This window comes from Pipistrellus kuhlii, unplaced genomic scaffold (genome assembly GCF_014108245.1).
Source record: "Pipistrellus kuhlii isolate mPipKuh1 unplaced genomic scaffold, mPipKuh1.p scaffold_m20_p_1, whole genome shotgun sequence".
NCBI lineage: Eukaryota > Metazoa > Chordata > Mammalia > Chiroptera > Vespertilionidae > Pipistrellus > Pipistrellus kuhlii.
In genome coordinates this window covers 76159737-76185516 of record NW_023425404.1, presented here as the reverse complement: position 1 = coordinate 76185516, position 25780 = coordinate 76159737, and the positions used below count along the sequence as shown (strand labels likewise).

The window sequence follows — 25780 nt, the reverse complement described above, 5'->3', positions numbered from 1 at the left end:
CTGCCCTCTGTAGCTGGAGTAGTTGATTGTCTGCAGCTGCATGGTGTGGCTTCAGACACAAGGTCCTCATTAGTCTGGCTAGTTTCTCTCCTGGATCCCTGTTGCAGTTTAATATTTCTAGCAGGAATCCACACTGGTTTGGGAAAATTTTCTGGGAATATACAAGCATACCCTCTGCCAAACGTTAACAATGGATCAGGTCCCTTCCATAAACCAGATTCGGGATCCTTCCATTTAACTAGACCATTTTCTTTTATTTTACTCTGATGCCAATGTATTTCCATAGGCGTCCTTCCTTCATCATCACAAGTGAAAAAGTTTAAAGTAATTAAGGCTTGGTGCAGCCTACCTGCAGGTGATTTCTCTATCATCCCACCTTTTTGTTTTTCAAGTTGGGATTTTAGCCGCTGATGCTGTCGTTCAATAATGGCCTGTCCTTGGGAATTATATGGTATTCCTGTAATATGCTGAATTTTCCACCTTTTACAAAATTTTTGGAATTGACAGCTGTGTAAGCAGGCCCATTAGCAGTTTTAATACTTTTTGGAATTCCCATGACGGCAAAAGCAGCTAGAGAATGATTAATAGCCTGCTTTGCCGTTTCTCCTGTAGATGCAGTAGCCCATAGGACTTTTGAAAAGGTATCTACGGAGACATGTAATGCCCCAAGGCGTCCAAAGGAATTATAATGTGTTACATCCATTTGCCAGATATGGTCTTTTAGCAAACCTCTGGGGTTGACTCCTGTGTTAGGCCCTTGAGGTAGATGTAACATGCAAGTTGGACACTCTTTAATAATCTGTTTTGCCTGTTGTCGAGTGATTGAGAATTGTTTAGACAACATTTTGGCAGGCTGATGTAAAAGCTGATGAGATTCTAAAGCTTCTTTCAATAAAGCAACCAGTTGATCAGCCTGTGCATTTCCTTTTGTTAAAGGACCAGGTAAGACACTATGAGCCCTAATATGAGTGATATAAAAAGGATATTGTCTCTGTTGTACAATCTGCTGAACTTGTTTGAATAGTAAAGATAAACTTTGGTTACTAAGCCATTTCAATCTGGCAGTTTCAATTCTATTCAGTAAGTTTGCAGCATAAAAGGAATTAGAGACAATATTAAGAGGTTCTTGGAAATCCTGCAATGCAGCCTTAATAGCTTCTAGTTCAATTCTTTGTACAGAAGTATGACTGGTCAGTATGACTCGGTCTGAATCTATTGTATGATAGGCAGCTTTCCCATTTGATGATTCATCAGTAAAAACAGTTAAAGCTCCAGGAATAGGTTCCTGCCTAGTATTTTTTGGTATAATGATGGAGGTATTATATAAAAATTGTAATAATTTATCTTTTAAAAGATGACAGCTAAGTTCCCCTGAATATCCACTTAACCCAATTTGCCAATTTATATCAGTCTGAAATAACATTTCTAATTGCTTCCCAGTGAGGGGGAGGTAGATACACTGGGGCTCTTCCCCTCTAAGCTGTTTACAACGTTTCCTAATTTGAAATAATAATTGGGCTAATAATTCTACATATGTAACTGCAGTTTTAGAGGATTGATGTCCTAGGTGGATCTATTCAATAATGGCAGGAGAATTTTTATTTTGAAAGATGACTCCAGTGGAACTATTTCAGTAGGGTTAATTTGTCCCAATAAAGGCAATTCGGGCTGTACCCGTGCTACTTGAGCTGAGGAAATTGCCTGCTCAACCCTTAGCAATTCATTCCTAGCTTCATCAGTTAAAGTTCGGGGAGAAGAAAGATTAGAATCACCTCTGAGTAAACTAAATAAATTTGTCATTTCTCCTGTAGAGATCTTCAGATAAGGTCTTAACCAGTTAATGTCTCCTAATAATTTCTGAAAGTCATTTAAAGTTTTAAGACAATCTTTTCTTATCTCCACCTTCTGAGGCCTAATGCTTTGGTTTTCAATTATGGTTCCCAGATATTGGAAAGGTATTTCTTTTTGTATCTTCTCTGGAGCAATTCTTAAGCCCCATTTAGGGAGCTCCTCTTCTAATTGGGAGAACATGGCCAAGGTCTGTTCCTCCCATGGGCTTGCTAAGAGCAAGTCATCCATGTAATGAATAATGTAACATTGGGAATATTTGTCCCTTAAAGGCTGAACAGCTTGAGCCACATATTTTTGACACAAAGTAGGGCTATTGGCCATTCCTTGAGGTAAAACTTTCCATTGATATCTCTTCATAGGCTCTATATTATTAATAGATGGCACTGAAAATGCAAATCTCTTTTTATCTTGAGGTGCCAAGGGAATTGTGAAAAAACAATCCTTAAGATCTACTACTATGAGGGACCAATTTAAAGGGATTTGTGAAGGCGCTGGAAGTCCAGGTTGTAAGGCTCCCATGGTATGCATAGTAGCATTAACAGCTCTAAGATCATGTAACAATCGCCATTTTCCTGTCGCCTTTTTAGGGATTGTAAATATAGGCGTATTCCAGGGACTATTGGAAGGTTCTATGTGGCCAGCCTCTATTTGTTCTTGTATTAATTCATGAATTTTACTTAATTTCTCCTTGGATAATGGCCACTGATCCACCCATACAGGTCTATCATCTTTCCATTGTATAGGATCAGCATGAGGGTGAGGAGGCTGAGCAGTGACCACTCCTAAAAAGGTTGATATCCTATTTGAGTTATGAGCTTCTTTCCTTTGCCAGTAACAATACATGCTTGTAAATCTTCTAAAATATCTCGGCCCCATAAGTTGACTGCAATTCCAGAGATGACGTAGGGCTGAAACCATCCTGTCTGTCCTTCCTCATCTTGCCACCTTAACACTGCTGCACTACGTTGTGTGTCATTAGGAATTCCTACCCCCTTAACTGAGCCCATAGCTTCTACCGTGGACCAACTTGGAGGCCAGAACTCTTTGCTGATAACACTTACATCAGCTCCAGTGTCCACTAGACCCTTAAATTGTTTTTCCTCTATCCTTAAATTAATCATAGGACGGTTTTTGCTAATTTCATGTATCCAATAGATGTCTGAACTTGCCAATCCTTGCATTCCTCTTTTCCTATTTAAAGCCTCACCTTGCTGAACATAAGGTCGAAGTAATATCTGAGCAATTCTTTGTCCTACAGTAATTTGCATAACATGATTACATTCTAATATAACTTTAACTTCTCCTTCATAGTCTGAATCAATGACTCTAGGCAGGACAGTTAGTCCTTTTAGAGTGTTTCCACTCCTCCCTAAGATTAATCCTAAAGTTCCCGGTGGTACAGGTCCCCAAATTCCTGTAGGAATAGCTTGCCGAGCCATGTCAGGGGTCAAAGTGACCACAATAGTGCTGTTAAGATCCAGGCTTGGGCTTCCTGGGGTTGCTCGGATGAGGAGATCCACTGTGGGCCTTGCAGGGCAGATTTCCCCTATTGATGACGGGGCTGGGGGTCGCCCCTCTGGCCGTTTCCCGGTAATTGACCATGCCCTCTATCTTGATCTAGAGGCTGCCCGTTTTGATGAAATTTTGATCTACACTGACTGGCCCAGTGGTTCCCTTTCTGACATCTAGGACACCGAGAGACTAAATCTGGAGGCCGAGTGTTTATGCCTCTCCCAAGCCTTCTCGGCTGCCTACATTCCTTCTGAAAATGTCCTCCTTTTCCACATTTATAACACCTCTTATTTCCACTTGTTACTGCAGCAGCAAGTAAATTCGCTTGAAAAGCGCTTGATCCTACATTCTGACATGCTTGGATCATTTCTGTAATGGTACTATTTTTTCTCAAAGGCATCAGGCATTTTTTACAATCAGCATTGGCATTTTCATAAGCTAATTGTTGAATTAAAATATCTCCTGCTGCCTCATGTTGAATCTGTCGTTTCACTGCTAGAGTGAGACGAGCCACAAAATCAGAAAATGGCTCTAAAGGTCCTTGCATACATTTAGTAAAAGATCCCTGTGGATCTCCTTTTGTTGGTAAAGCATACCAGGCTTTTCTACCACAAAGTCTAATTTGCTCATATGCCTGTTGCACATAATGTAGCTGATTTTGTACATCCATATACTGTCCTAGTCCTGCCAGCATTTCATAAGTTATTTGAGCATTTGGCCCTCCGTTTGCGCGGGCTTGCTCTTGACATTTTTCCAAAAATTCTCCTTTCCATAGTAAATCATCTCCTCCATCCAGAGCTGCACGAGCCAGAGAATACCAATCATAAGGAGCTAAGAATGCGTCAGAAATACTATTCACAATTTCTCTTGTAAAAGGAGCTGTTGGACCATTTTGAACAACACTTTCTCGCAAAGCCTTTATCATTTTAAAGTCAAATTTTTCATGGTATCTTATTATCTGATTTTGGACCTGTGGGTCAGCTACTTGTTCAACAGGAAAAGCAAGCCTTTCTTCCACAGACATGTCCTTCATTCCTTTTCTGATGGCTCTCTGTATAGAAGATTCTATTGGTGGTGAATTAAATGTTCCAGGATTAGGACATGGAGGTGAAGGGGGCCATAAAGGCCATTCCTTCAAGTTTTCTTCCTGCTCTTCTCTGGGAGGAGCAGAAGGAAGCAGGTGAGGAGCTTCCTCCTCAGCCTCTCTAAAAGGCTCTAATAATCTAAATACTGCGTTCCCCATGGAAAAACAGTTTTTCTGAGGTGCCTTGTTTCCTGCTGCTAAGCCCCTTTTCTTCAAAAAAAAATTTTTTTTTTTACCACCTTTTGCTAAACACTCAAGATCTAATGTACCTTCTTCAGGAAACAAAGGGTTGTATTCTATATTTTTATAACCGAATTCTTCCCCATTAGCCTGGCTGAAAAGAGACGTTCCCACCCTGCTTACAGTTCGCGACGCTGCAGCTGGTCGTGGGCTTTGAGTGCGGTGAATTTCCCTCACCTTTTTTCTGGTGAATCTTCCCTCACCTTTTTCTGGTGAATTTTCCCTCACCTTTTTCTGGTGAATTTTCCCTCACCTTTTTCTGGTGAATTTTCCACACCTTTTCTCGGTGTATTTTTCCTCCTTCGCTCTAGGCGAAAAATACCTTCTCCTCCAGAAGTCCCGCGTTGAAGGCGCCAGATATTGGAGTCTCTTTCCCAGCCGGCGTAGAAAGAGTTCCAATTCAGGGTTCAGCTTCTGGAGAAGGGCCGCACACAAATGAAGAGACTTAAATAAATTTAATTTGGCGACTTGGGGGGCCAGGCGGTAGTCCAACTCTAGTGGGAGAACTACGACTGCTCTGGCCCTGCCATCCCCTTTTATTGAGGCTTAACAGCTGCTTCAACTTAACATAATCTCAACTAAAGGTTTAAAGCAATTGAGGTTGTTGACCAGCCTTCCTGGCTTCCTGTCAACATCTCTTTCCCAGCTGAAAAAGATTTGGTTTCCAGCATGTGACTATTTGTCCAATGCAATGCAAGCAGAAGTGGCATACACAATGGCAAAGCAGAAGCTTTAAGAGCCATAGTGTGCTTTAGTCATTTCTCCCTCCCTTTGCGATGACAATGGCATGCCCAAAATGGAAGGATTAGGAAAGAGCACCAAGGGTAAAGAAGTGTCATTAGAGACCAAGTCTAAGATTATTCACACTTTAGCATTCTTAATTACTATGTAAGAATGCAAATGCTGGACAGTAAAGGAGATTGATAGAAAAAAAAACGATTCATTTGGAATATGGTGTTGGAGGAGAGCTGCACCAATAACCTGGACTGCCAGAAAGACAAACTAGTGGGTCGTAGGGCAAATTAAGCCTGAAACATCACTCGAGGAAAAAATGACAAATGTGGGAATTAAAAAAAATGAAAGCTGAATAGTCAGACCTGTTGTGCACCTCGTACCAGGGCCAGACTGGAAATACAAGTAAATTAGACAAAATTCACCTGGAATTACCAACTGAGGTCTAGTTGAGGAGGAAACTTATATCAAGGAAGGTCAGAAAACACCTTAAGATGAGTAGGAAGGGTGAGGTTGTGAGAGGAGCTGACCCAGCTCCCAGGGGCAGCAGACTGAGAGAGGAGAGAGTGCTGGGCTAGGTAAGGGAGGGTCTGTTCCCTCAAATGATAGAGGCGTGAAACCCAGCCTGAGCTCCAACAGCCCTGAGCACCAGAGCTGACACCCACTGCTGAAGTAACATCCAGCCTCAAAAGACATCAAAGCTGCTGGCCATGGAGGAGTCTGGAGCCAGCAGACCAGAGCCTAAGAAAAGATTGGGGTGGGAAACATTATGAAGAGACTTGGAAAAACAGCAGCCAGAAGCATTTGGTCATATGCCCACAAAGAAAAATGGTTATTATTATTTTTTTTTTTCTTGAGAGGAGCAATCTGCTACCAGTAGCTCCAGGGCAGAAAAAGAAAAACAAAAACCTGATTCTATTGTATTATATTCACCAGTCCATTCTGTTCTTCAGACTTTTTATTCACTTGATTTTTAGACTCACTTGTTGAAATATATGTATTTGTTGTTCATAATTTTTATCTTTACCTTTTTCTTCTTCTTCCTCTTCTTAAAGAATACCCTTCAGCATTTCATGTAATCCTGGTTTGGTGGTGATGAACTTCTTTAGCTTTTTCTTGTCTATGAAGCTCTTTATCTGATCTTCCATTCTGAAAGATAGCTTTGCTGGGTAGAGTAATCTTGTTTGTAGGTTCTTGCTGTTCATTACTTTGAATATTTCTTCCCTTCTGGCCTGCACAGTTTCTGTTGAGAAATCAGCTGACAGTCATATGGGTACTCCCTTGTAAGTAACTAACTGTTTTTCTCTTGCTGCTTTCAAGATTCTTTCTTTGTCTTTTGCCCTTGGCATTTTAATTATGATGTGTCTTGGTGTGGTCCTTTTTGGATTCCTCTTGTTTGGGGTTCTGTGCACTTCTTGAACTTGTAAATCTATTTCATTCACCAGGTAGGGAAAGTTTTCTGTCATTATTTCTTCTAATAGGTTTTCAATATTTTTGCCCTCTCTTTTCTTCTGGCACCACAAAAATTCAGATGTTGGTATGCTTAAACTTGTCCCACAGGCTCCTTACACTATCTTCATATTTTTGAATTCTTTTTTCTTTTTGTTTTTCCGGTGGTTTTTTGTTTCCTCATATTTCAGATCTTTGGTTTGATTCTTGGGGAACATTGATCTACACTTGAGTTTCTGTATATTCTTTATTTCAGACAGTGTATGCTTAAATTCTGACTGGTCCTTTTTCTTTTCTTTTCTTTTTTTTTTTTTTTTTTTTTTTTTTTTTTTTTTTTTTGGCATTCTCATTAAGGTCCTTGAAGGTCTCTTCAAGTTTCTCAGCAGTTTTTAGAAGATTCTTAAGTAACCTCATAAATGTGGTTTTGAACTCTGCAGTCCAGTAGATTGCTTTCCTCCATTTCTTTCATTCATGACATGTTTCTTTTTCTCCACATTTTGGCTGCTTCCCTGTGTTAATGGAGTGGCTTTGTATAGTAGGTGATCTATAGGGGCCAGTAGCTCAGCCTCCCCAATCACCTGAGGTGGACACTCTTGGTACACCTCTTTGTGGGCTGAGTGCAAAGTCTTGGTATAGTTAAGCCTTGATTGTTGGTACACTGGAAGGAATTGACCTCCAGGCCAATGGACTGTGAGGACCTGCTGTGTCTATAATGGAAGAACTGCTGCACTAGAGATATGCTTATGGTGCAGGCCTTGTTTCAGTGGGGCTTTGGTGCTCACTGAGTCTGCCTCCCAAATGTGTCACTTATGGATGTGAGGAGTTGAAATCTGATGTCTCACACTGACCACTAGGTACACTGGCTCCTGGACTCCAATGAGGTGCAGGTCAGCTATTGTCTGAGGCCACCCTGCAGGAACTACAGTGAGAACCATAGCCCTCTCCTCCCTGCTTGGGGCTTGGAGGCTTTGGAGCTGTCTGAATCAGGTTGCAAGTTTGCTAGGTTAAGCTTGGATTGGGAAGGCCATTCATATGCAAAAGCTGCTGTTTGGGGCTTGGGTGTGTTTGTAGGTTGTGTGGGGCAGGTCTCAGGGCATCACCAGGCTAGGGCATGGCAAACAGCGATGGCTGCCAGCCAACTGTCCCAGTGCTTCCGACTGTGTCCCCATGTCCCTTGCCCCAGCTTAGCAAGCAATTATTCCTGTGTGCAGCTCTGTTAGCAAGCCAATAGCAGAGAGTCCAGCTTTTCCCCATAGGAGTTTGGGTCCCCCTTGTCTCCCCAGAAACTGGATTTCAGAGAAATTGGGAGCTTTTCTCCCTTAGACCCCACTTCACATCTACCTCCAGCTCTGCCAGCAGCCACACTACACAACTTCTCCCTTTCTCTATTTTTACACACTTAAGTTACTACTTTTATGTGGTTGAAGAAAGCAATGCCTGCTGCCAGCCGGGATCTGCTGCCAGCCCATATCGTGCTCGCCCCTGTACCTTAGCTTTTCAGCACTTATGCCCTGAATGCTCTTTTCTCTTTCCTTCTATTTATAGAACTTCCACTCAGCCAGCTTTCCTGTGGTTCTGTGTGATAGATGTTTTGTCTTTTTTTAAAATATGTTTTATTGATTTCTTACAGAGAGGAAGAGAGAGGAATAGAAAGTTAGAAACATCGATGAGAAAATCATTGACCAGCTGCCTGGGGATGTGCCTGCAACAAAGGTACATGCCCCTGACCGGAACTGAACCTGGGACCTTTCAGTCCGCAGGCCAACGCTCTATCCACTGAGCCAAACCAGTTTTGGCTACTGCTGGTCTTAATGCAGAAAAATTATTTCCTGAGGTTAGAATGTAGGTGCCATGGGAGTGTGTATCGCCTACATGGGAGTCTTGTTATCACTCTACTCCAAACCCTAGTCAATCAGTGAAGGGCAGAGGCATCTTTACTGTGAAGTTAAGCCTCAAGCTTCTTCCCTTCCACAGGTCACTTACAATATACAATTTTATTTTTGTAATTTTGTATTATTTTTCTTAAACAGGACTTTTAAAAAAAATGTATAAACTTCAGATCTCCTCAAACATAGATCCACCTCTGGTTATGGGGCCATCAGTTGATGTGAAATATGCTAGTGGGAGCATGAAAAGGGAAAAGATTAAATCAATATGTTTAGAAGAAAATCAGCTATACTCAGTGATTGACTGGATTGTTGATGGATGGGAAAAGGAAATAAAAAGTGAACTATCCTATATCTTTCTTTGATGGTATTACAGAAGAAACCTCAATATAATGGACTAATTTTGGAGAAGGGGTGCCTGTTAACGTTGAAAGTCCTTATATAATAAAGTAGTTGTTCTGAATGTATATGCTAAAAATTTGACAAATTAGTTTATCTGTTTTTATATATGTAGACATGTTTGTATAATTAAAATTAATATCATTTATGAATAGTGACACTTGGATTTGAATTTGTAGACTATAGTTATAGGTATGTAATATTTATTTATGTTGGAGAAATTACTTCACTGTTTTTCCTGGCATAGGGCCTATCCACTAAAATTTGTTTAAAAAAAAAAACAATGGACTAATAACAACAATAGCAACAAAATAATCTGCTAACTTAAATATAATCAAATCTTGATTAAAAGCATTTTAAAATGAACAGGGCATTTATTTTTACATATGACATATAAATCAGATAAATTCAAAGTACGTTAAAGTGAAGTACACAGAATCAAATATCTACTGTATTAAATTCAAAGTTATGCCATTTGAAATAGGCATGATATCTAGATAGCAATTAACATTAACTATATTTCAATGATAGGTTTCTGACCAAAATATAGAAATAGCTAAATCCTACCATAATGAGGTAAATTATGAACTAGTTAAGTGACTGTATCAAATGACTCTAATTTGAAAAGTCAATATAAATATGGCAGTTTCTAAGTGTCAAATATATAGGTCTTTTACCTCTTCTTTTCAATGTTTTGAACCAAATTATAAGCATATTTTTTACTCATTTACATATGTAATGTAATTGAGAGACGGATTGAGAGATAAATGAAAAACTGAATTAGATTAGATATCAGAATTAGATTCTAAAAAAATTTAATAGGGATACATGACTCAACAATATTGTTCCAACTGATTTTGAGGTTATAATAGCCTCTGAATTCACTTTGTGTCAAGTGTATACTGTCCACTCACAAAAGCTGATGTCATTCTAGGCACATGAATAGAATGGGTTTCTAGATTCCATTAAAATGAAGGAGGAATGGTAGCTTCATTTGGCCCCAGAATGTTCATTGCTATCTTCAAAGAGTGGGCTGTTGATATGTTTATTCTGATAAGACAGGTTTCTTTAACCCCTTAAGGATAACACTAGGAAGAACTTCAGTAGGTTTGATTTTTTACAATAACTTTTTAATAGAAATATAAAAGATAGAAGTGTGGCAATAAGTTGCTTGTATGTGTTCAATAATAGATTACCACTTAGTAGACATTTTAAGGAAATAAACATTAAGGAATTGTTTATTTCATGTACTTCAAGGTAGGCTCTTTTTAAACTCAGAGTATTCACAATTCTATTACTCTTTGACTCCTTGATAATTTTTACTTAAATTTCAGGTTGTTTGCCAAACTTCTTCTGAGTTGTTTTTTTACCCACTAATTAACTGGCAGCAATCCATGACATATAATTTTCCATGTTTTCATTTAATGGCTCCAAACTAAATTCTTATTGAAAACTCTTCTATTGTTTATTATTTTCTTTAAGCATAATTAAGTTTATGTATCTATAGTAACACTTAATAAAGTGTAGTTTATGGCATAACTAAAATGGTTAAATAAGTTACCTTCACAAAATACAGTATATAGATACCTTTTGTAAAAATCCCACTTAGCTTATAAACCATAACTTGACCATTCTAGATTTTTAGCTCAAGCTTTCCTGAAAAAGACTGTACTCATATTCACCAAAGTTCTCAGCCAAGTAACTACTGAATTAACATTAATAAATTATAATATCAACTATCTTTTGTCCAAAGAGTTATTCTAGAAAATATCCTTTAAAGGATTATATTTCTTCTGATGAATAAGCCAAATATTTATGGTTAAAATATTTGAGATCTATAACACTTGGACAATTAATGCTTTTAAAGATCAGTTAATAAATAATACATGTAATAACAAATAATGAATGACCAAATTTAGATTTAATTTTATTGCTTCTATGAAAGAGACCAGTTAATTATTCAATAAAATCCCCATAATTAAAAGGTAAAAAGCTATTGATTAGTTGGAGTTATTTAAATATCATGAAAAGTCATGGGAAAAGGTAAAACAAAATGTCAAGATGAGGAATCAATAATCATGGTCAGAAAATAACCAAATCAAATGGTAAATCAAACAGAGTTCAACGATTATAAAGAGGTAACAGATAAAAGCATTTGGGGTATATTTATCTTTGGTTCCCCAACATTAAGATTCTCCTTATTACTTTGCCAAAGACTTCACAGGAAACTTGAAATGTACAAGTACAGTTGGCCTCTAGAGTCTACTGGCAATTTTTTCTTTGCAACTGAAACTGTCATTACACTATCCATACCCAAGAACAGTTGCAATATAAATGCTACTTTCCAAGGAACCAGCAGGAAAATATATATTCATTAAAAAGAAATAAATTTGTACTCAAATGATCCGCTCTTAAAATTATCCGTTATATGTGTCATAAGCTGTTACTGTGTAGTGGTCTAGCATTATTCTGTTAAAATGAACAAGTGACAAACTCCAAAGAAATCATTAATATTTACTTTTATATGTGACAAACTCCAAAGAAATCATTAATATTTACTTTTATATAAAAGATAGTAGGAAAATATATGAAATTTGGGGGCCTAGTAAAGTATCTCAAACAAGAGAAAATTGTGTGCTTATAATAGGTTTTAAAACTTTATCTTAAGGATGACTTTTTATATATATATATACTAGAAGCCCAGGACTTGAAATTCTTACACAGGGGCAGAGGGAGGGTTCCCACAACCCAGTCTGCACCTCTTCCAATCTGGGACCCCTCGGGTATGTCCAACTGCCAGTTTAGGCGTGATCTTAGGGATTGGGCCTAAACCAGCAGTCAGACATCCCTCTCACAATCCAGACCACTAGTTCCTAACTACTCACCTGCCTGCCTGCCTGATGGCCCCTAACTGCCCCCTGCTGGGCTGGTCATTCCCAACTATCCCCCGTGTCAGCCTGGTTGCCCTAGCTGCCTCCCCCCACTAGCCTAATTGCCACTAACTGTGCCTCCCTCCTCCCGCTGGCCTGGTTGCCCCACACAGCTTGCTGTTTGGTCATTTGGTCATTCCTCTTTAACCCCCCTGCCGGCCTGGTCACCTTATGAAGCAGCCTGTTACTGTGATGGTGTCCTGGACAATCTGCATATTCCTTTATTATTAGTATAGTATAGATCATCATCATAATTATCATCATGATCATTATATACTACTAGATGCCCCTTGCAGGAAGATTTCTGCAATAGGGCTTCCTGCTGCGATCGCTGCCCTGCCTTCTTTCCTCCTTTCTTCCCAGCCCACCTGCTTCCCTTCCTTCTTCCCTGCCCCACTTGCTTGCTTTTCTGCAGCACTTGGCTTCTTTCTATGCATCTTCAGTCTTCACTCTGGCTTGGATATGCAAATTAATCTCCATCTTGGTTGGGTTAATTTGCATACTCACCCTGATTGGTTGGTGGTCGGGGCTTGTGGGCATAGCAAAGGTGCAGTCAATTTGCATATTTCTCTTTTATTAGGTAGGATTATATTCATTACTGTCATGAAACTCAATGTTGACCTCACAATTCACCCACAAATACTGCAAATATGGTAATATCTCAGGAACAGAAAGGAAGTCTTAATAAATTGTTTGATAGAGCCCTATTTGGATATAGGGTTTGTGTTCACTATAATGTCTTTAACATAGTTCAAGACTATCAGAAAGACAAATAAGAGCTATAGAATTTAGCAAATGGTTCCAGGAAGATTCACAATTCAATTGAAGCACAAACTGGTGTCTCTACTCAAATGCCACATTCTTTGAGAAGCTTTTCCTGATCACTCATCTAAAATAGCCCTTTTCATAGTCACTGTATAGCTGTTTACCATACTTTTTCATAACATTCATCATTACCTGATACTGTTAGCATGTTAATTTATTTACTATCATCTCTCTCCCCATCTAAAATGTAATATCCATGAGGAATGAGATGCTTTATTTGTTCATAGTCCTGAAGCTGAAACAATGCCTAAAACATTAGTGGCTTTCAATAAACATTTGTTAATGAATGAAACCCAGGGAGGTAGAATATCTTCCAATGGGTGGAAATCATAATTCTTAGAATCCTTGTTTTATAGGCATTTGAGATATTGAACACCATGTAGTCAGACATTGCTAAAGGCATGTGAAAAAGAATATAAATTTATGTGAACCCAGTGTTCTCCCTGAGATAGTAGGAGCCCTAAAGACTCCCAAAGCTTCACTATGAAAAATCACTATATCCCAAATTCTGTACATAAATACAGTCCATATTTTTTTGTAATCTATTGTGTTTAACAGATATAAGAAGAGCACAATCATCAATGTTAATAAAATTTGGATACACACAATCAGAGATATATCAGTAGAATATTCTAAGCAATTAGAATGCAGTTATGGGCCACTGCTCTCAAGAGTGAATTAAAAAATAAGTTCAGAGATACCCTGGGGATAAATAACACCAGACAAGTCTAACTGAATGTAGAAAATCACATTTATACTACAGGTGGTACTTTTAATATGTTTATGAAATTTTTAGCATTTATGATTGTATTGGGATTGTTTATTTTGGCAAACGAAAGGATTTGAGTACTATAACAGTAGAATTAGTAAGCCATAGGAAGCTGTTTCAGTGAGTTTACATAGTACTTGGGGGATTGTAAATTTCAGAAATTTAACTCATGGGGTTGAGAACTGAGAAGAATTACTGATTCTTACATTCTCTATGGGAGATAGAGAAAGACATTTACTGAAAGTAGACATTATACCAAATACTGAAAGATTATCTGATAGCAACCAAGGCAAAACCAGAGACCAGAGAGATCCTTTTGTTGAAGCAGTAATGTTTGTGGCAGTAGCCAATTTGGATTAAAAAATGGAAGTTCTTTCTTTCTGTGAAGCTAATGGTACTGTTTTTGGTTTTCTTTCTTCTTAGGCAATCATAAAGTAAAACTGTTGGAGAAAACTTGCTCATAATCCTATCTTGTTAATTTTTATTCTTTATAAAGACATATCACAAGTAATACATTATTTTTAAAAATGTGATGGACTATTTTTGAAGAATAGATGATGGCAGTTCCCTGAGATAAGATAATTTTTTCTCATAAGCAGTCAAATACCCTTAATGGCATGATTACAGACTCTGAAATGATGACCCATTTTGAAATTTGATGAAAATGGCAAGTGTAGGAGATGTAAATTTCAATTTCATCAGCATTACTCTGTTTGCTTCTGTTTACTTATCCATTTTTCTTTTGCTTTTAAAACATTGGTATCTTCATCTTTTCTTAGTTCCATTTAATTTACTCAGCAGTGTACCCTTTTGTTATGGCCAAGAAATGTTCTTATTCAGTTTCAATAAGACAGCCTTGTTTTTCTAAGAAAGGTAACCCAGATCAGTTACACAAACAGTAGGAACTTTCTGAGTTCATGCAACCAACACTTGCTTTTCATATTTTTTTCTTAATAGCATTCCCTATTTCATGCAAAAATAAGCTTTATGTTTAATGTCAAATAGTAAATAGAAAACCTACTATGGTATAGCAATATTATAACAAGATATTGTTATAAAAATACATTATTCTTAGAGTTTTAGCTAGAAAGCCACAATGCTTGCCCATTTTCATACCCAGAGACTGAGAAGCAATTTGCATATTTTAAGAACATAGTAAAGAAACTCTTGCATTGATTTTCCTCCGTGCTTAATTTTTCAGCACAGTCTAACTCATTTTAGCATATTTTGTTTCATTTTAGGAGATTATTTTAGTGCAGTCTTTTATTTGACCTCAATACTTCATTCTTTTCCTCCCCTTTTCATTTTCCTGATTAAAACGTGATACAGTTATTCAAAGCAGGAAATGAATAAGAATAGCTTTCCAGTTATTTCTTGAAGATAAAATTCAGCTTAAATCCAAGGAAAGTAAAACTGAATTTCAATGTCCAATTAAAGATTTAGAACCACGAAGCAGTCTGAGAAGTTTGTTATTTTCTCTGAAGCCAGTTTACAATGCTTAATTATTCCTCAAAATTAGGTAACTGGCTACTCACTAATGCTCTGTGTTCCTCAGATCACTAAATGATGTTTGCAATGTATCTACTAATTGATAAATGTTTTGAGCATTGTAATTTTTCTAAAACACTAACACATTGGCTTACAGGAACAGCACTGTTGTTTTGCCATGGATTTCAAAACTTATTTGTCTCATATTTAATCAGACTACACACACCCTCAGGAAGTTATGCTACCTGCCCAGGTCAGCCACTACTGCTGGCTCTCTTCCTTTCCTCCCTATCCTAGACTCCACCTCACTCCCCACTCTCCCTCTCAGTTCCTCAGCAAACACCCCCATACTCACAGAGCAGGAATGAGATATGTAGTCCTTCTATTGGTTAAAAACAATAACTCCTTATTGCTGCATTGCCACAATATTTACCCTCACACAGTTGCAGACTCCATGGGGTGAGAGAAATGAGGCAGAAACAAGGAGTATTAAGCACTCTTCACAGCCACTTCATGAAAAGGGTAAATACTTAAGAAAAAATACTTCATCTCCAATTTGTATAGAAAATAATTTAGTAAGAGAAGTGATATGAAGGGCTTTAAGGCAATAGATAAAACTATTGAAATAAATTAAACATTCAGAAGGATGGGGAATGGCAGAACAGGGGCAGCCTTCTCTTTCCACCAGATGAATCTCATCACTAAACCTCTCTGAGACCCCAGAATTCTTTCGATTCCTTGAAAAGACTACACTTCCACAGAAAGAAGGGAATGGATATGGATGGAAAGTCAAAGGTCTCAGAGAAGGAATTTCTCAGGGATAAGAGAATCATGTGAAGTTACATAAGCACTGTTAGATGAAAGCTGGGGACTACTCTTCCTTAGAGATGTGTATTTCTTATCAGGGAGTAGCTGCTGAGAGGCCCTCTCTCCTCTTCCTAAGCTCTATCAGCTCTCCCTGCCTGATCGAAGCATCTATTTGATGGCAGCATAGCTTTTTCTTAGTAGTCTTTTCCCTGACCTCCTCTAATAAGTCATTAATGCAAAAATTTCAGTCATTCTAATAGCCGTACAATAGTTTTATTGTTATTTTAATTTTCAATTTCTTATTGATATATGATTTTGAGCATCTTTAATACACTTATTTATCATATGTATATCTTCTCTCGTATTCACATTTTGCTTATGTTACATCTTTTATAGTTTACCCACAGTTCTTGGGAATTGTGTTCTTTTTTTTCAGTCTCTTTTTTTTCCTCTTTGCTTTCCAGTTTTTGAAGTTTCTACTGACATATACTCAAGCTAAGATATTTTTTCATCAGATGTGTCTATTCTATTGATGAACCCACCAAAGGTATTCTTCATTTCCAAATAAGTGTGTGTGTTTTTATTTCTATAATCTATATTTTATTCTTTCTTAGAATTTCAATCTCTCTTCTTATAGAACCTATTTGTTCTTACATGTTGCCTTCTTTTCCATTTAGAGTCCTTAGCACACTAACCATAGTTGACTTAAATTTGTGGTCTGATTATAATTTCCCATTATCTCCATTAAACAGTGGGAGCATTGCTCTGACCTTTGCCAGGGCTCAAGGGTCACCAGCATTCCAGGCTCCTTGTCCACACTGCTCTGCTAGTGAAGACAATAGGCGGTTTCCCAGTCATAATGGGGTCTGGTTTGGGTGCTTACTCTATATCTTCAAACTGTATATTTTGCCTCTTACCATATGCATGATATTTTTTTTGTTGAAAAGGCAACATAATATGAAAGGAACTATACTAAGCAGACCTTTAATAATGCGGCAAGTTGTTGGGAGAAGAAAGCAGTCTATTGGCCCATGATTAGGACTTAGTCTTTTAGTGAGGCTGCACACCTGTGGCTGTGAATTTCACAGGTATTTATCAGTTTTTGTTTTATTTTTCCACTTCTTTAAGTGAGAGAGGATGACTAGAGAGGGCTATTATTTAGTATTTCCCTTCTCTCATACTGATTAAATATTTTCTTCAAAGGAAGACCTTTTGAAGAGACTATCCTGTCATATTTTTAAAAAATGGTTACTTTCTTCCATCTTCTGTGTAAGCACAAGGACATTTTTCTCTGCTCTTCATTTTAAAAAGCTGTTAGAGTTCTTAAAAGTAAAATTCACAAAAGTGTGAGGGCTTCCCAATAGCTGAGTCCCCTGGAGATTTTATGTCTCAGGCTTGTCCACATTGCCTCCAGCAACTCATTAATTGCATAATAGAATTATCTGATCCCAGTATTTGTTCCCACATTGATTTCTGTTCATTGGTTTCTGTTTAAGTGAGTGTGATTCTCTCTATCTGCCTGTTTGGAGGTAGTGGTTTACTCTGTGACTGCATTTCTCTGGTAGATAAAAGAAGAATCACTGATTTTCAATTTGTTCAGCTTTTCACTTATTATTAAATGAAATGATGACTTTTAAGTTGCTTTCATGATTGAATGGAAACTAGAAACTTTTCTTTTTGAAATGTTCATCTCTTGGTCTCCTTAGCTTTCTCTAACCCCAGCCTCCAAATATACCAAGCTCTTTATATGAAGCCAGCATTACCCTAATTCCAAAACCAGATAAAGACACCACAATAAAAAAGAGAACTACAGGCCAATATCCTTAATGAACATAGATGTTAAAATCCTCAACACAATTCTAGCAAATCAGATCCAGCATTACATTAGAGATATATACACCATAACTAAGTGGTATTTATTCTGGGGATGCAAGGATGGTACAATATCTGCAAATCAATAAATGTGATACATCACATAAACAAATTGAGAGACAAAAATCTCATAATCATATCAATTCATGCAGAAAAAGCATTTGACAAAATCCCAAATCCTTTCTTGATAAAAATTCTCAGTAAAGTGGGAATTGAGGGATCATACCTCAATATAATAAAAGCCTTATATGACAAACCTACAGCTAGCATCATATTCAATGGGCAAAAAATAAACTCATTTTCTCTAAAAATGAAAATAAGACAGGGATGCCCACTTTCACTACTTCTGTTTAATATAATACTGGAAGTGCTAGCCATAGCGATCAAACAATAAGAAGAAATAAAAGCCATCCAAATTGGAAAAGAAGATTAAGACTGTCCTTATTCACAGATGACATGATACTGTACATAGAAAACCCCAAAGACTTCATAAAAAAACTAAACCTAATAAATAAATTTGGCAATGTAGCAGGATACAAAGTTAACATCCAGAAATCTATGGCCTTTTTATATAGCAATAATGAACTCATGAAATAGGAATGAAAAAAACAATCCCATTTACCATTGCACCAGAAAAATTAAGATACCCAGGAATAAACTTAACTAAGGAGGTAAAAGACCTATACTTAGAAAACTACAGGACATTGAAAAAAGAGATATAGAAAAACATAAACAAATGGAAGAATATACCAGGTTCATGAATTGGTAGAATTAACATAATTAAAATGCCCATATTACCCAAAGCAATCTACAGATTCAATGCAATCTCCAATAAAATACCAATGGCATATTTCAAAGATCTAGAAAAAACTCTACAAAAATTCAACTAGAATAAAAAGAGATTCCCAATAGCCATAGCAATCCTGAGAAAGAAAAACAAAGTTGGAGGGACAACTTTACCAGATATCAAACTATATTACCAAGCCATGGTTATCAAAACTGCCTGATATTGGCACAAAAACAGACATATAAAATAATGAAACAGAACAGAGAACCCAGAAATTGCTCTAATCCATTATGCTTAATTAATAAGGAGGCAAGGGCATACAATGGAGTCAAGACAGTCCCTTCAATAAATGGTGCTGGAAAATTTGGTCAGATATATGCACAAAAAAAAAAAAAATGAAACTAGATCACCAACTTACACTGTACACAAAAACAAACTCAAAATGGCTAAAGGACTTAAATGTAAGATTGGAAACCATAAAAATCCTACAAGACTCCATAAACAGCAGATATATGTCCAGCAATATCTTTACCAATGCAGTTCCTAGAGCAATGGAGACCAAGGAGAAAATAAACAAATGAGACTACATCAAAATAAAAAGCTTCTGCACAGCAAAAGAAACTATCAGCAAAACAACAAGAAAGCCCATTGCATGGGAGAACATCTTTGCCAAAACTATTTCAGATAAGGGTTTAATATTCAAAATTTACAGAGAACTCATACAACTTAAAAAAAGAAAGATAACCCAATAAAAAAATGGACAAAGGACCTAAGTAGACCTACAAAAGGCTGAGAAACATGTGAAAATATCCTCAATCCCTAATCATTTGAGAGATGCAAATCAAAACAATGAGATAACATTTCACACCTTTCAGAATGGATATCATCAATAAATTAACAAACAACAAGTGCTGGTAAGGATGTGGAGAAAAAGAAACCCCCGTGCACTGCTGGTGGGGATGCAGACTGTTGCAGTCACTGTGGAGAACAGTATGGAGTTTCCTCAAAAAGTTAAATATGGAACTCCCATTTGACCCTGTAATCCCACTTCTAGAATTATTTCAAGAAACCAGAAACAACAATTAGAAAGGATATATGCATCCCTGTATTCATAGCAGCACAATTTACAATGAGTAGATTAGAAAACTGTGGAACATCTCTACAATGGAATATTATGCTGCTGTAAAAAAAGAAGAAACTGCTACCATTTGCAATAGCATGATGGAACTATAGAGCATTATGCTAAGCACAATAAGCCAATCAGAGAAAGATAAATATCACATGATCTCACTCATATGTGGGATATAATGATCAATATACTTTGATGAAAAAAAATAGATCTAGAGACAAATGGCAGGAGAGGTTGGTTTAGAGAGCAACCAAAGGACTTGTATGTATACATATTAGCATAACCAATGAACACAGACACCTGGGCTGTGGGGCCTTATCCAGGGTGGGAATAGTTGGGGAGTCAATTGGGGAAAAGGAGACATATGTAAAACTTAAGATAATAAATTAAAAAACAAAACAAAAACAGAACTATAGCAGATATATCTTGTTTTTCTCACAAAAAACAAAAACATTATAAATATATATCGCTTGACTTTATCTTTACATACCAACTTTGGTCCAGGAAATGTTACATTTAGCATATATTTAGTTATAAAGTTATTATTTTGCACATTGACTCTCAGATTTTGGAACAGTCTTGTCTACACTATTGTATTTTCTATATTGGTTAATAGAATCAACATATACTGTCACTCAGAATCTCAGAGTCATTCTTTGATTCTTGCTTCCTTGGCTACCTACCGTGTTTCCCAGAAAATAAGACATCCTCTGAAAATAAGACCTACTTACAGGTTTCCTTCTGAGTGAAATATCAGGCATCCCCCCGAAAATAAGGCACCCCCTAGGCTAAACATGAGAGATTTGGTCCACTGATTTTGACAGAAATGGAGTCACAAGAAATTCACCAGGAAATTCAGGAATTAGATTGTTATGATGATGTTCCAGAAGATGATGACATGATTGACATTGAATAAATGAGTAAATTCTTGATACTGTAGGATTCACAGTTTGTCTGGTTTGTGTTGACAACTACAGTACTACCATACCGTATACAGGTAATAAATTTCCTTTATTTTCATTTAACAATAAATGTGTACCGTATTCTTCTTCATGGAAAAATAAGACATCCCCTGAAAATAAGACCTAGCACATCTTTGGGAGCAAAAATTAATATAAGACACTCTCTTATTTTCGGGGAAACAGGGTACCATATTAAATCCAACACCTATAATAGCCTCCTAAATATCTTTCTTGATATAACCTTTTCAATCTATTCTCAGTACTGCTGACAATGTCAAAAACAGCCTGCTGTTTTCCTTACTCAAAGCTTTCAATACTCTCCTATATTTTTAAATTCTTAGTATGAGACATGAGCTATTATTGGTCTAAGCTCTGTATACTGTATATAGTACTAATCCATTCAACTTTTACATTTATTTTCATACTCATTTTGGCATTTTATGCTTAGGCAGTAATGGATTTACTTTATTTGTTCATATTTACTGAGGAATACCACTATATCATATTCTTCTCTTATTCCATTTATTTCTACATTATAAATTCTGTTACATTTGCACCTATGTCACCTCACTTATAATTGTGATATGAAAAATCTTTAGTGTTAAATTATTTCCAGTCTTTTTTTTTATTTTTTCAGGTTCTCACATTCCAACTTTTGGACGTTTCATGATTCTTTATCCAATCTGGTGGCAGGTTGTATTTCCAGAGATAGCCACAACCTATTTCCCATCTGCCATGCACTTCACACTCCTTTTTTAAGAGAAGAGGTCTATATTCCCTTCATTTGACAATAGATAGGATTTTGACTCGTGAGTTTCCAACAGAATGCAGCAGAACTAATGGTTTATGAGTTTCTAATCAAGATAAAAATATACAATCCAGTTTCAGACTTCTTTGCTGTAACACAGTGGATATGGAGATAGGGCTCCCAGAGAGATATATAATAAGGGAGTTGTTCCAGGTACTACAACTGTGTAGCAAATGATCCCAAAATTATTGAATTAACTTTATAATATTCACAAGAATGTTTATCACTCTTCTGTAATATCTAGGGAATATTCAATGACTGGGATACTCAGTAGGTGGGGCTGGAATCTTCTGAATATTACTCAAAGGATTTTTCTTAATAGAAGATAATTTCAAATTTGGAAACTGTACACTTTATATTTGAGAACCTTATCTCCATATCTAATCTCTAGTACTTTAAGATTTTTCTTTACTGTCATTAATAAATAGATAATAAAAATCAGAATTATCATATATTTCAGTGGTCATTTGCATCAGAAGCCACAGATTAGAACCAAAAACAATGGACTTAATGTATTTTTAGTATCAGTGTCATCTTTTAGGGTATGATTGTTCCTGATTTCTGCCCCCAAACAGTTCTCTGGCTCTTGGTTTCTAAGAAGGAGCGCTTCACATAATGTCTGTGGTAAAAGTTAGCCTCATAAAATGCTTGAAAGGTTTCCTTTTTATAAAAGAAAATTATCTCTCTCCTTTTTAATTTTTTTTTATTTCTCATCTATAGAAAAATGTCAAAGAGCAGATATGCACTTCAGAAATTCTGCAGGGAGGCGCAGCCTTATTCGGGAGTTTAATGGTCTTAGATTTCTGTAACAAAGGGTATAATCTCTCATGTAGGATGCAATTAGACAGATTCTCAGAGGAGACAAGGAAAATTTTTTGAAGTAAAAATTAGAGGGTATGAACACTTTGAAACTTCTTATAAAATTGTCCTTCTACAAAGCAGTTTCTATTAAAATTCCCCTGTCTGTGTGTGTGTTATTTTTTTAATATGGGCCATGCTCTCTCTCTTTCTGTGTTATTTTTTAAATATGAGCCATGCTTCCTTTTTTTTCCCCCAAGGAGAATAAATAAAAGTTTTTGCACAAGAGAGGAGAACCAAGATGATGGCATAGGTAAATGCCAGCACTCACCACTTCCCACAATCATGTCAAAATTACAATTAAAATACAGATTAACCATTGTTCAGAAATACCTGAAAAGTAACTGAATGGCAATCCTACAACTAGAGAAGTAAATAAGAAAATACATCAAGACTGGTAACACAGGCTCTGGTTTGGAAGGGGCTGGTCCAACACCCACATGTGGTGGTGTGGCCTGTTGTTTTGTTTTGTTTTGTTTTATTTTGTTTTGTTTTGTTTTGTTTTTTTAATCAGGAGGGATATCATGGCTGTGGAGGCCTCCCATGAGAATCAAAGGAGCCCAGCCCCACACCAGACCCCTAGCCCCACACCAGACCCCTAGCCCATGGCTTTAGAGCTGGAAGAGAAGTCTCCATAACTTCAGTCTGTAAACACCAGTTAGTTAGGATTGTGCCTGAGTGACATGGAGACTGCTGAAGACTCAGGCAATCCCTCTTAAAGGGCTGGTGCACAAATGTACATGATCCCACTCCCTCTGAGCACCAGCACTGGGTCATGGCATTGAGGGAACCAGGGGCATACAAAGAGGAACTGGATTTTGTGGCATAAGGGCAAGAACTCAGGGATGACTTTCACCCAAACGGAGATGCTCATAGGGATGGGGTCATTGTTTCTGTGCTGGGATATACCCTATTGTAAAGCTGACTGGCAGGCATATATGAGTTTCCATCATCTTGTTCACACTGTTCAGTCCACCTTGGTGATAACCTGAGACCCTGCCCCATCCAACTTGCAGCCGTACCCAAGCTGTTTACAGTGGATTTTCTGTATGAAAATACAGAAGCCTCTTCTGGATCAGGCTTCAGACTTTCCTAAAATCTATTAAACAAGCATCAGTTGCCATCATTGCCATATCTATCAATAAGAGGCCCAAGACCTGGCACTAGCACTAGCCTTCTTTGCTTCACAGCTTTGTCTCACCTGGATACTTCCAAACCCAATAAAATAGAAATGATTTGGAGATACTGCTGTAGCTCCTGTTGGGTGGCCCCAGGCAGTGGCTGACTTTGCACCTCCCAGGAGGCTCCAGAGACAGGCCATACCAGATTACAACTTTACACATCTACAAGTGATACATTCAAGAGGCAGACTCATTGAGCACAAAGCCCGACCTGCTCCATAGGGTGTCTCCTGAATAGCAGCTCTTCCAGTGTAGATGCAGCTGGTCCTCATAGCAACTACCCTGGAGGTCAACCACTCCCAGTGACACCAATAGCAATTAAGTTTCAAGTACAACAAGAATATGCTCACAGCCCACAAAGGGGTGCATATAAAGCTCCCAGCTCAGGCTGTCACTGGCCCTACAGAACACCTACTACACAAGGCCACTCTACCAATTCCAGGAGACCTAGCAGATCTACCTAACACATACAAACAAACACAGAGAAGCAGCCAAAATGCAGAGACAAAAAAACATGTCACTAATGAAAGAACAGAAGAAATCTTCAAAAAGAGAAATAAATGAAATGGAGGCAAGCAAACTACTGGATAGAGTTCAAAACAATGATTATAAGGTTGTTTAAGGATCTCAATGAGAGCTTCAAGGAGTTTTGTGAGAACGTCAAAGTCATGAAAAAAGACCAATCAGAAATTAAGCATACACTAACTGAAATAAAGAATAATTTACAGCAATTCAACAGTACAGTAGAGGATTCCAAGAATCAAATAAACAATTTGGAATATGAGAGAGTAAAGCACATCCAATCAGAAGAGCACAGAGAAACAAGAATCTAAAAATTAAAAATAATTTAAGGAGCCACTGGGACAACTTCAAACATAACAACATTTCCATTATGGGGGTGCCAGGAAAAGAAGAGAGAGAGCAAGACATTGAAAGCCTATTTGAAAAAATAATAACAAAAAACTTCCTCTACCTGGTGGAACAAATAGACTTGAATTGCAAGTCCAGGAATCACAGAGAGTCCCAAACAAGAGGAACACAAAGAGGCCCACACCAAGAAACATTATAATTAAAACTAGAAGCTCGATGCATGAACATTTGTGCTAAGATGGGTTTTCCTTTCCTTGGCTGCCAGAACTGCCTTTCCACTCCAGCCCAGCCCCTTTCCATTCAGGCCTCAAAACCTCCTCTTTCCACTCTGGGAGTGGCCTCTTTCTGGTGTGGCCCCTCCTTCCCATGCTGCCCAAAGTCCCTGAGAGACGGGGTGGGGCAGAACACTTGTGTGGTCACCATGCAAACATCCTGTCCCATCACTCAGCTCCTGTGTATGCAAATTAATGGCCATCTTTGTTGAGTTAATTTCCATATCACTCCTAATTGGCTGGTGGTTTAGTGGAGGTGCAGTCAATTTAAATGTTTGTCTATTATTAGGTAAGATGCTAATGATTAAAGAAAAAGAAAGAATCTTAAAAGTACCAAAAGAAAAGCAGTTAGTTACCTACCAGGGAGTGTTACAGGACTGTCAGCTGATTTCTCAACAGAAACATTGCAGGCCAGAAGAGAGTGGCAAGAAATATTCAAAGTTAAGGCCCTTAACCAAGATTACTCTACCCAGTATTTATACATTTAGAATTGCAGGTAAGGTAAAGAGCTTCAAAGACAAAAAAAGGCTAAAGAAGTTCATCACTACCAAAACAACATTATATGAAATGTTGAAGGGTATTCAAGAAGAAAAAGAAAAAGAAGAAGAAGAAGAAGAAGAAGAAGAAGAAGAAGAAGAAGAAGAAGAAGGAGGAGGAGGAGGAGGAGGAGGAGGAGGAGGAGGAGGAGGAGGAGAATGAGAAATTAAAAATATGAACAATAAAAATGGCAATAAATACATTATCTATCAACAGTTGAATCTAAAAATCGAAATAAATGAAGAAAATAAACTGGTGAGTAAAATAGAAACAGAGGCATGGAAACATGAAACAGACTGACAAATCTCAGAGGGAAGAAGGGGGCGAATATTAACCAAATATCTTACCTGCATTACCTATGACAATAGAGTGGAGAAGGCCTGGGATGGGACGGGAACCAGGTGTAGGGGGCCACTGGGGGGGGGGGGCGCATCTGTAATACTCTCAACAATAAACTTTTTTTTTAATCTGCACTGGAAAATCTCAAATTTACAAACTGAAAATTAATTTATTTTTATCTCATTGTTACACA

At 37.5% G+C, this 25780-nt stretch overlaps 2 long non-coding RNA genes across 2 annotated transcripts; one reads left to right on the top strand and one right to left on the bottom strand.

The window, feature by feature from the left end:
- Positions 1–1118: 1118 nt before the first annotated feature.
- Positions 1119–20247, bottom strand: LOC118705251. Its single transcript, XR_004983649.2, has 3 exons — positions 20236–20247; positions 13884–13888; positions 1119–1425 (listed from the first exon to the last, which is right to left on the bottom strand). It is a non-coding gene; the product is annotated as an uncharacterized LOC118705251 (long non-coding RNA).
- Positions 16712–17622, top strand: LOC118705290. The gene is made up of 3 exons (XR_004983657.1): positions 16712–16825; positions 16990–16991; positions 17611–17622. It is a non-coding gene; the product is annotated as an uncharacterized LOC118705290 (long non-coding RNA).
- Positions 20248–25780: the final 5533 nt, after the last annotated feature.